This window comes from Entelurus aequoreus, linkage group LG12 (genome assembly GCF_033978785.1).
Source record: "Entelurus aequoreus isolate RoL-2023_Sb linkage group LG12, RoL_Eaeq_v1.1, whole genome shotgun sequence".
NCBI classification, from domain to species: domain Eukaryota; kingdom Metazoa; phylum Chordata; class Actinopteri; order Syngnathiformes; family Syngnathidae; genus Entelurus; species Entelurus aequoreus.
In genome coordinates, this window is record NC_084742.1 from 55,981,241 (window position 1) to 55,991,240 (window position 10,000).

General features: G+C 37.1%; 1 protein-coding gene across 1 annotated transcript in view; it reads left to right on the forward strand.

Annotated features, from left to right (window-relative positions):
• nav3 (neuron navigator 3) overlaps positions 1–10,000 on the forward strand; it is a 219,930-nt gene that overhangs the window by 43,040 nt on the left and 166,890 nt on the right. The gene's annotated exons all lie outside the window — the stretch shown is intronic.

Below are 10,000 nucleotides of genomic sequence, written 5' to 3' on the forward strand. Positions count from 1 at the left end.
ACCCATCCAAATCATGAGAATCAGGTGTCCTAATCACTTGGCCCGGTGTATCGAAGCACTTAGGCATTGTGAAAGAATGGGCCGCTCTCAGTGATTTCCAGCGTGGAACCGTCATAGTGCAACAAATCCAGTCGTGAAATTTCCTCGCTCCTAAATATTCCAAAGTCAACAGCAACTCAGCCACCAAGTGGTAGGCCAAGTAAACTGACAGAGAGGTCAGCATAGTGCAAAGACTTTCTGCACAGTCAGTTGCTACAGAGCTCCAAACTTCATGTGACCTTATATATATATGTGTAGTAAAAAAAAATATATATATATATATATTTTTTTGTCATAAAGAAATACAATCATGTGTGCTTACGGACTGTATCCCTGCAGACTGTATTGATTTATATTCATATATAATGTATATATTGTGTTTTTTATGTTGATTTAATTTAAAAAAAATAAAAATTACATTTCTTTTGCGGCCGCGGCCCGGTACCAATCGGTCCACGGACCGGTACCGGTGGTTGGGGACCACTGCTCCAGGATACCAAAACATTTTGGACAATTCCATGGGATGGCACTTCAAGTTCATATGTGAGTAAAAAGGCAGGTGGCCAAATACTTTCGGCAATATAGTGTATATATTTGTATGTGTAAAAATACACATATTTTTGGGGGGGTGGGGAAAGTGAACCCAAATGCCGCTAAGTTTCTTTGACTCTGACCCAGCATGCATTGCGTCAGTCAGCTGACTGACAGGTGCCAGTCTGCTCATATCCGAGAGCGTCAAAACACGGCAGACGTGGCGGCAGGTTGACGTCGCCGATGAACCTGCCCGCCGTCACACTCGGCACAGTCGGGAAATAAACGCCGTCGTCTGGCTGCGACCCCGCCCGTCTTTTATCTCCGCTTTTTTAAAACGTCTGTCCCTTCACCTGAGCGGCAATCTGCCCTTCTCCCGCGAGGCCTCGAAGGCGTGTATTTCAGACGTGTTTCCTTCAGATGCAAGAAAAGTGTGTGTTTTCCCTCCCGTGTCCCTGCTACACTAGTTGTGAGAAGGACACGCTTTCATGCTGTGACACGTGTGATTGTCAGCAGCTTAGCTGGCAGAGCACAACTCATTTCCCAGACACTTCCTTCCGAGGACAGGATATGCTGTCCTTCACTGGTGCGTTCAATGACATTGGGAAACTTTCAAATTGTCAACATTACACAACAACAATGGAGGACTTCTTGCATTTGTGCGATGGTTTTTTTTTTTAGGACGAGAAAGGCAACAAATGGTCACTTAGTTTTCCTCACCTTGATAGGAATCGAAACTGAAAGTTAACTGAGCACACACACACACACACCTCCTTCGTCACGCTCTCTCCAGGCTGGCACTTCATGACGACATTAAAAACATTTATTTATTATTTATTTTTATTTTTGGGGGGGGATGATTTCCCTATCAAATGAATAATAAATATTAATAAAAATAAATAAAAATAAATGACGGGATGTGTGTGAGAGTGCATAGATACAAACACTGGGTTTGTCTTCTTAGAACAGAACCAAGGCCAAAGCCAGTCATTTCTAAAGCGTTCCGTTTGCCCAAATAAGGGAAAATATTCCCTAAACACAAGCGCTACCATTTTGGTTTTTTACCCAAAACAGCCACATTAATATGTGGAATCGAAACTGAAAGTTAACTAAGCAGACACACCCTATTATTTTATTTTTTAAAGTTTTTTTTTTTTTTTGTCTGTTTTTCAGTACCTGTATCATGATTTCCCTATCAAATGAATAAATAAATATTATTTTTCAAAAAAAAATAAAAAAAAATGACGGTATGTGTGTGAGAGTGCTTCGATAAAAACACTGGGTTTGTCTTCTTGGAGCAGAACCAAGGCCAAAGACAGTCATTTCTAAAGTGTTCCTTTTGCCCAAATAAGGGAACATATTTCCTAAACACAAACGCCGCCATTTTGTTTGTTTTTTTACCCAAAATAGCCACATTAATATGTGGAATCGAAACTGAAAGTTAACTAAGCAGATACACCCTTTTATTTGAATTTTTTTTAAAGTTTTAATATTTTGGGATGGCGGGGGTCGGTTTTTCAGTACCTGTATTAGGATTTCCCTATGAAATTTAATAAATAAATATTATTTTTGCTTAAATAACAAAAATTACGGTATGTGTGTGAGAGTGCTTAGATAAAAACACTGGGTTTGTCTTCTTGGAGCAGAACCAAGGCCAAAGACAGTCATTTCTAAAGTGTTCCTTTTGCCCAAATAAGGGAACATATTTCCTAAACACAAACGCCGCCATTTTGTTTGTTTTTTTACCCAAAATAGCCACATTAATATGTGGAATCGAAACTGAAAGTTAACTAAGCAGATACACCCTTTTATTTGAATTTTTTTTAAAGTTTTAATATTTTGGGATGGCGGGGGTCGGTTTTTCAGTACCTGTATTAGGATTTCCCTATGAAATTTAATAAATAAATATTATTTTTGCTTAAATAACAAAAATTACGGTATGTGTGTGAGAGTGCTTAGATAAAAACACTGGGTTTGTCTTCTTGGAGCAGAACCAAGGCCAAAGCCAGTCATTTCTAAAGTGTTCCTTTTGCCCAAATAAGGGAAAATATTCCCTAAACACAAGCGCCACCATTTTGTTTTTTTACCCAAAACAGCCACATTAATATATGGAATCGAAACTGAAAGTTAACTAAGCAGACACACCCTTTTATTTTATTTTTTTTAAGTTTTCATTTTTTAATATTTTGGGATGGCGGGGGGTCTGTTTTCCCAAATTTAATAAATAAATATTATTATTTTTGTTTAAATAACAAAAATTACGGTATGTGTGTGAGAGTGCTTAGATAAAAACACTGGGTTTGTCTTCTTGGAACAGAACCAAGGCCTAAGACAGTCATTTCTAAAGTGTTCCTTTTGCCCAAATAAGGGAACATATTTCCTAAACACAAACGCCGCCATTTTGGGGTTTTTTTTACCCAAAATAGCCACATTAATATGTGGAATCGAAACTGAAAGTTAACTAAGCAGATACACCCTTTTGTTATTTTTTTTTTAAAGTTTTAATATTTTGGGATGGCGGGGGTCGGTTTTTCAGTACCTGTATTAGGATTTCCCTATGAAATGTAATAAATAAATATTATTTTTGTTTAAATAACAAAAATGACGGTATTTGTGTGAGAGTGCATAGATAAAAACACTGGGTTTGTCTTCTTGGAGCAGAACCAAGGCCAAAGACAGTCATTTCTAAAGTGTTCCTTTTGCCCAAATAAGGGAAAATATTCCCTAAACACAAGCGCCACCATTTTGGTTTTTTACCCAAAACAGCCACATTAATATATGGAATCGAAACTGAAAGTTAACTAAGCAGACACACCCTATTATTTTATTTTTTTAAGTTGTTATTTTTTTTTGGGGGGGGGGGGGTGTCTGTTTTTCAGTACCTGTATCATGATTTCCCTATCAAATGAATAAATAAATATTATTTAAAAAAAGAATAAAATAAAAAAATGACGGTATGTGTGTGAGGGTGCTTAGATAAAAACACTGGGTATGTCTTCTTGGAGCAGAACCAAGGCCAAAGACAGTCATTTCTAAAGTGTTCCTTTTGCCCAAATAAGGGAACATATTTCCTAAACACAAACGCCGCCATTTTGTTTTTTTTTTACCCAAAATAGCCACATTAATATGTGGAATCGAAACTGAAAGTTAACTAAGCAGATACACCCTTTTATTTTTTATTTTTTTAAAGTTTTAATATTTTGGGATGGCGGGGGTCGGTTTTTCAGTACCTGTATTAGGATTTCCCTATGAAATTTAACAAATAAATATTATTTTTGTTTAAATAACAAAAATTACGGTATTTGTGTGAGAGTGCATAGATAAAAACACTGGGTTTGTCTTCTTGAAGCAGAACCAAGGCCAAAGCCAGTCATTTCTAAAGTGTTCCTTTTGCCCAAATAAGGGAAAATATTCCCTAAACACAAGCGCCACCATTTTGGTTTTTTACCCAAAACAGCCACATTAATATATGGAATCGAAACTGAAAGTTAACTAAGCAGACACACCCTTTTACTTTATTTTTTTAAAGTTTTAATTTTTTTATATTTTGGGATGGCGGGGGGTCTGTTTTCCCAAATTTAATAAATAAATATTATTATTTTTGTTTAAATAACAAAAATTACGGTATGTGTGTGAGAGTGCTTAGATAAAAACACTGAGTTTGTCTTCTTGGAGCAGAACCAAGGCCAAAGACAGTCATTTCTAAAGTGTTCCTTTTGCCCAAATAAGGGAACATATTTCCTAAACACAAACGCTGCCATTTTTTTTTTTTTTACCCAAAATAGCCACATTAATATGTGGAATCGAAACTGAAAGTTAGCTAAGCAGATACACCCTTTTGTTATTTTTTTTTTAAAGTTTTAATATTTTGGGATGGCGGGGGTCGGTTTTTCAGTACCTGTATTAGGATTTCCCTATGAAATGTAATAAATAAATATTATTTTTGTTTAAATAACAAAAATTACGGTATTTGTGTGAGAGTGCATAGATAAAAACACTGGGTTTGTCTTCTTGGAGCAGAACCAAGGCCAAAGACAGTCATTTCTAAAGTGTTCCTTTTGCCCAAATAAGGGAAAATATTCCCTAAACACAAGCGCCACCATTTTGGTTTTTTACCCAAAACAGCCACATTAATATATGGAATCGAAACTGAAAGTTAACTAAGCAGACACACCCTATTATTTTATTTTTTTAAGTTGTTATTTTTTTTTTGGGGGGGGGGGGTGTCTGTTTTTCAGTACCTGTATCATGATTTCCCTATCAAATGAATAAATAAATATTATTTAAAAAAAGAATAAAATAAAAAAATGACGGTATGTGTGTGAGGGTGCTTAGATAAAAACACTGGGTATGTCTTCTTGGAGCAGAACCAAGGCCAAAGACAGTCATTTCTAAAGTGTTCCTTTTGCCCAAATAAGGGAACATATTTCCTAAACACAAACGCCGCCATTTTGTTTTTTTTTTACCCAAAATAGCCACATTAATATGTGGAATCGAAACTGAAAGTTAACTAAGCAGATACACCCTTTTATTTTTTATTTTTTTAAAGTTTTAATATTTTGGGATGGCGGGGGTCGGTTTTTCAGTACCTGTATTAGGATTTCCCTATGAAATTTAATAAATAAATATTATTTTTGTTTAAATAACAAAAATTACGGTATTTGTGTGAGAGTGCATAGATAAAAACACTGGGTTTGTCTTCTTGGAGCAGAACCAAGGCCAAAGCCAGTCATTTCTAAAGTGTTCCTTTTGCCCAAATAAGGGAAAATATTCCCTAAACACAAGCGCCACCATTTTGTTTTTTTACCCAAAACAGCCACATTAATATATGGAATCGAAACTGAAAGTTAACTAAGCAGATACACCCTTTTATTATTTTTTTTTAAAAGTTTTAATATTTTGGGATGGCGGGGGTCGGTTTTTCAGTACCTGTATTAGGATTTCCCTATGAAATTTAATAAATAAATATTATTTTTGTTTAAATAACAAAAATGACGGTATTTGTGTGAGAGTGCATAGATAAAAACACTGGGTTTGTCTTCTTGGAGCAGAACCAAGGCCAAAGCCAGTCATTTCTAAAGTGTTCCTTTTGCCCAAATAAGGGAAAATATTCCCTAAACACAAGCGCCACCATTTTGGTTTTTTACCCAAAACAGCCACATTAATATATGGAATCGAAACTGAAAGTTAACTAAGCAGACACACCCTTTTATTTTATTTTTTTAAAGTTTTAATTTTTTAATATTTTGGGATGGCGGGGGGTCTGTTTTCCCAAATTTAATAAATAAATATTATTATTTTTGTTTAAATAACAAAAATGACGGTATGTGTGTGAGAGTGCTTCGATAAAAACACTGGGTTTGTCTTCTTGGAGCAGAACCAAGGCCAAAGACAGTCATTCCTAAAGTGTTCCTTTTGCCCAAATAAGGGAAAATATTCCCTAAACACAAGCACCACCATTTTGGGTTTTTTACCCAAAACAGCCACATTAATATGTGGAATCGAAACTGAAAGTTAACTAAGCACACACACACACCTCCTTCGTCACACTCTCTCCAGGCTGGCACTTCATGACGCCATTAAAAACATTATTTTTTAATGTTTTATTTTTGTTTGTTTGGGGGGGCTCAGGGGGTCTGTTTCTCAGTACCTGTATTAGGAATTCCTTATCAAATGAACAAATAAATATTATTAAAAAATAATAGTCATATTTTTTACGGTATGTGTGTGAGAGTGCATAGATAAAAACACAAGCGCCAACATTTTGGTTTTTACCCAAAACAGCCACATTAATATGTGGATCAAAATGTTATCCTAAGTTACTACTTATTAATAACAATGTGCAATGCCACGGAAGTTGATACTGAGTACAATTTAGGCTGGTATCGGCCATACCGATCCGGTAGCGTTATTCTGCACTTAAAGCGTTTCCTGTGTATACGGGAGCCATTTTGATATTGTGTCATAAAAATGCTATTTAAAAAAAAGTGACATATATTACATATATTTAGGGTCCGCACAGGACCATTGTTCTTTATTATTATTCTTCCGCATCTTTGCGCACTACTTTGCCCCCCTTAACATGCTTCAAAACTCACCAAATTTTACACACACATAGAAAAACGGTGACACAACACTTAAGTCAAAAAACCAAACCTCAAAAATCAATATTGCGCTCTAGCGCCCCCTAGGAAGAAACACAAAACAAACTGCCTGTAACTCCCACTAGGAAGGTCGTAGAGACATGAAACAAAAACCTGTATGTAACAATTCATAATTTCACATCCTCGGGCAAAAACCAACAGGAAGTTGGCAATTTCCCCTTCAACACAAAAAATGACTAAAAACACTAATTTTTGGCTCTTTGAGCTGTAATTTGACCCACTTAAAATACTTCAAAACCCACCAAACTTTTCACACACATCGGCACTGGTGGAAATTGCGATCTAAAAAAAAAAAACGAACCCCAAAACTCAAAATTGCGCTCTAGCGCAATTTTTGAATAAAACAGAGACAAAACTGCTTCTCAGAGGAAAACAGACAAAACTGCTTGTAACTTCCGGTAGGAACGTCTTAGAGACATGAAACAAATACTTCTATGTAGGTCTCACTTAGAACTACATTTCATAGATTGACATCCTTCTGCAAAAATCAACAGGAAGTTTGCAATCCCTCCTTCAAAACTAAATTTTTGTTAAAACCGGTCACCAAACATCAAACATTATCTACTCTGAGCGCGTTTGTCGTTTCGGCTTCAAACTACTACAGGAGAGAGATTGAACCCTTCTGATTAAAAGTTGACGAAAGCGTTTTGAAAAGTGCTACCGTTTTGATTTTACGAGCTTTCAAAGACCGGCTGCGCTAAAGCTGCTGCTCTGCTGCTGTGCTTTTACGAGCCTTCAAAGAAAACAACCACTGTGCCGCGGCACCTAGGAAAAAACCACAGACAACACTTCCTCTAACTCCCAATACAAATATCGTAGAGACATGAAACAAAAACCTCTATGTAGGTCTGACTTAGAGCTAGATTTCATACACTGACATCCTTCAGCAAAAATCAACAGGAAGTTGGCAATCACCCCTTCAAAACAAAAGTTTCATAAAAACACTCATTTTTGCCTCTTTGAGCTGTAATTTGACCCCCTTAAAATACTTCAAAACTCACCAAACACACATCAGGACTGGCGGAAATTGCGATCTAATAAAAAAAAAATCGAACCCCAAAACTCAAAATTGCGCTGTAGCGCCCCCTAGGAATAAAACACAGACAAAACTGCTCCTCGGAGGAAAACACAGACAAAACTGCTTGTAACTTCCGGTAGGAACGTCTTAGAGACATGAAACAAAAACGTCTATGTAGGTCTCACTTAGACCTACATTTCATAGATTGACATCCTTCAGCAACTAGGACTAGCACATCAGCCAAGATGCGGACCCGACCAACGCTGCTTGCAGCTTTAATTACAGATAAAACTTAGAGTCAGCTTTGTGTTATAGGTGACAAAGTGTACTATAGGGGTGCTCAAAGTGCGGCCAGGGGGCCATTTGCGGATCAAAGCGCGAGGTTTGTTGGCCTACGACATATTGTCGGAAAAAAACAACAGTAAACATGCAAAAAAAAAAAAAAAAAGAGGTCAAATCTGCCATTTTGACGATAACTAATAATAATACAATGTGTCAGTTATAACGCAAAGCTGACACTAAGTTTTCATATATAATGTCTGTTTGTAGCATTAAAATAAAACAGTACATTTTGTTTGACATTTTCTGCTATTTTCTTAGTACATTACCTAGGGCTGCAACAACTAATCGATTAAAATCGATTATAAAAAATAGCTGGCGATTAATTTAGTCATCGATTCGTTGGATCTATGCTATGCGCATGCGCAGAAGCTCCTTTTTTATTTTTTTATTTTATTTTTTTATAAACCTTTATTTATAAACGGCTACATTTACAAACAGCTGAAAAACAATAATCAAAATAGGTATGGTGCCAGTATGCTGTTTTTTTTCTTCAATAAAATACTAGAAAGGATAGAAATGTAGTTTGTCTCTTTTATCCGATTATTAATCGATTAATCGAAGTAATAATAGACAGATTAATCGGTTATCAAATGAGTTGCAGCCCTAACATTACCGTATTTTTCCGCACTATAAGGCGCACTTAAAATCCTTTCATTTTCTCAAAACTCGACAGGGCCCCTAATAATGTACGGCATCATTCTGGTAATGCTTACCGACCTCGAAGCTATTTTATTTGGCACATGGCGAAATCATAAGTGTGGCCAGTAGATGGCAGTCACACATAAGAGATATGTGTAGACTGCAATACGATTTAAGTAAACAACACCAAAATGTTATATGTTCCATTGAAAATATAGAACATTACACACGGCGCTCAAAAATCTTTTAAAATGTTTTAGTAGGACTTTGGTAAGCTATGAAGCCACACCGCTTGATGGATTGTACTGTGCTTACACATAGGAGTATTATTATGGTGTGTGTATAAGGTAAGACATATTATCTGGCGCTTTGTTTCGCAATATTATGCAAAAGCAACTTTTTTTACCTTCTGGTACCTGCTGATCTGTATTTGGGATCTGCATAAGTCCTGAAAATTTCACGCTCGTCCGCCTTTGTAGTCTGTGGCAACACCGTAGTCGATAAGCATCTTCTTTTTCTCTATCTTCTTGTTATGGGACGTTCATCCTCCACTGTTGCCATTTCTAATATCAAGTAGTGTAAAGTTATTTTCACTTTCATGCGCCTAGAATAGTCCGGATGGTTCTTTTCCTCTTTGGTCCGGAGGACACGACGTCCGCAGTTTCCAAAAACAATGTGAAATGTGGACTCGTCAGACCACAGAACACTTTTCCACTTTGCAACAGTCCATCTTAGATGAGCTCGGGCCCAGCGAAGCCAGCGGCGTTTCCGGGTGTTGTTGATAAATGGCTTTGGCTTTGCTTAGTGGAGTTTTAACTTGCACTTACAGATGTAGCGACCGACCGTAGTTACTGACAGTGGTTTTCTGAAGTGGTCCTGAGCCCATGTGGTGATATCCTTTACACACTGATGTGGCTTTTTGATGCAGTGCCGCCTGAGGGATTGAAGGTAGGATAGGATAGGACCTTGTCATTGCACAAGTACAACGAAATTATGTTTTCAACAAACAGTGTACAGGGTTACAGAACAGGAACGCTGATGGGTCGCCAAAGGCGCCCCGTAAAAGATAAGAAAAAGGTCAAACGCTGGGGTAAAAAAATACAATCTAGACTGGGCTCCTAAGGGCGCCTAGTCTGGAGTGGGAAAAAACCTCCTTGCAATGCACACATAAACATGTTACATTTAATCACGACAAACTCGCAACAGAGGGGCGGGGAGTTGGGGCCCCGGAGGTCGACTGCTGCTAAGGTCACGGGCATTGTCGCTT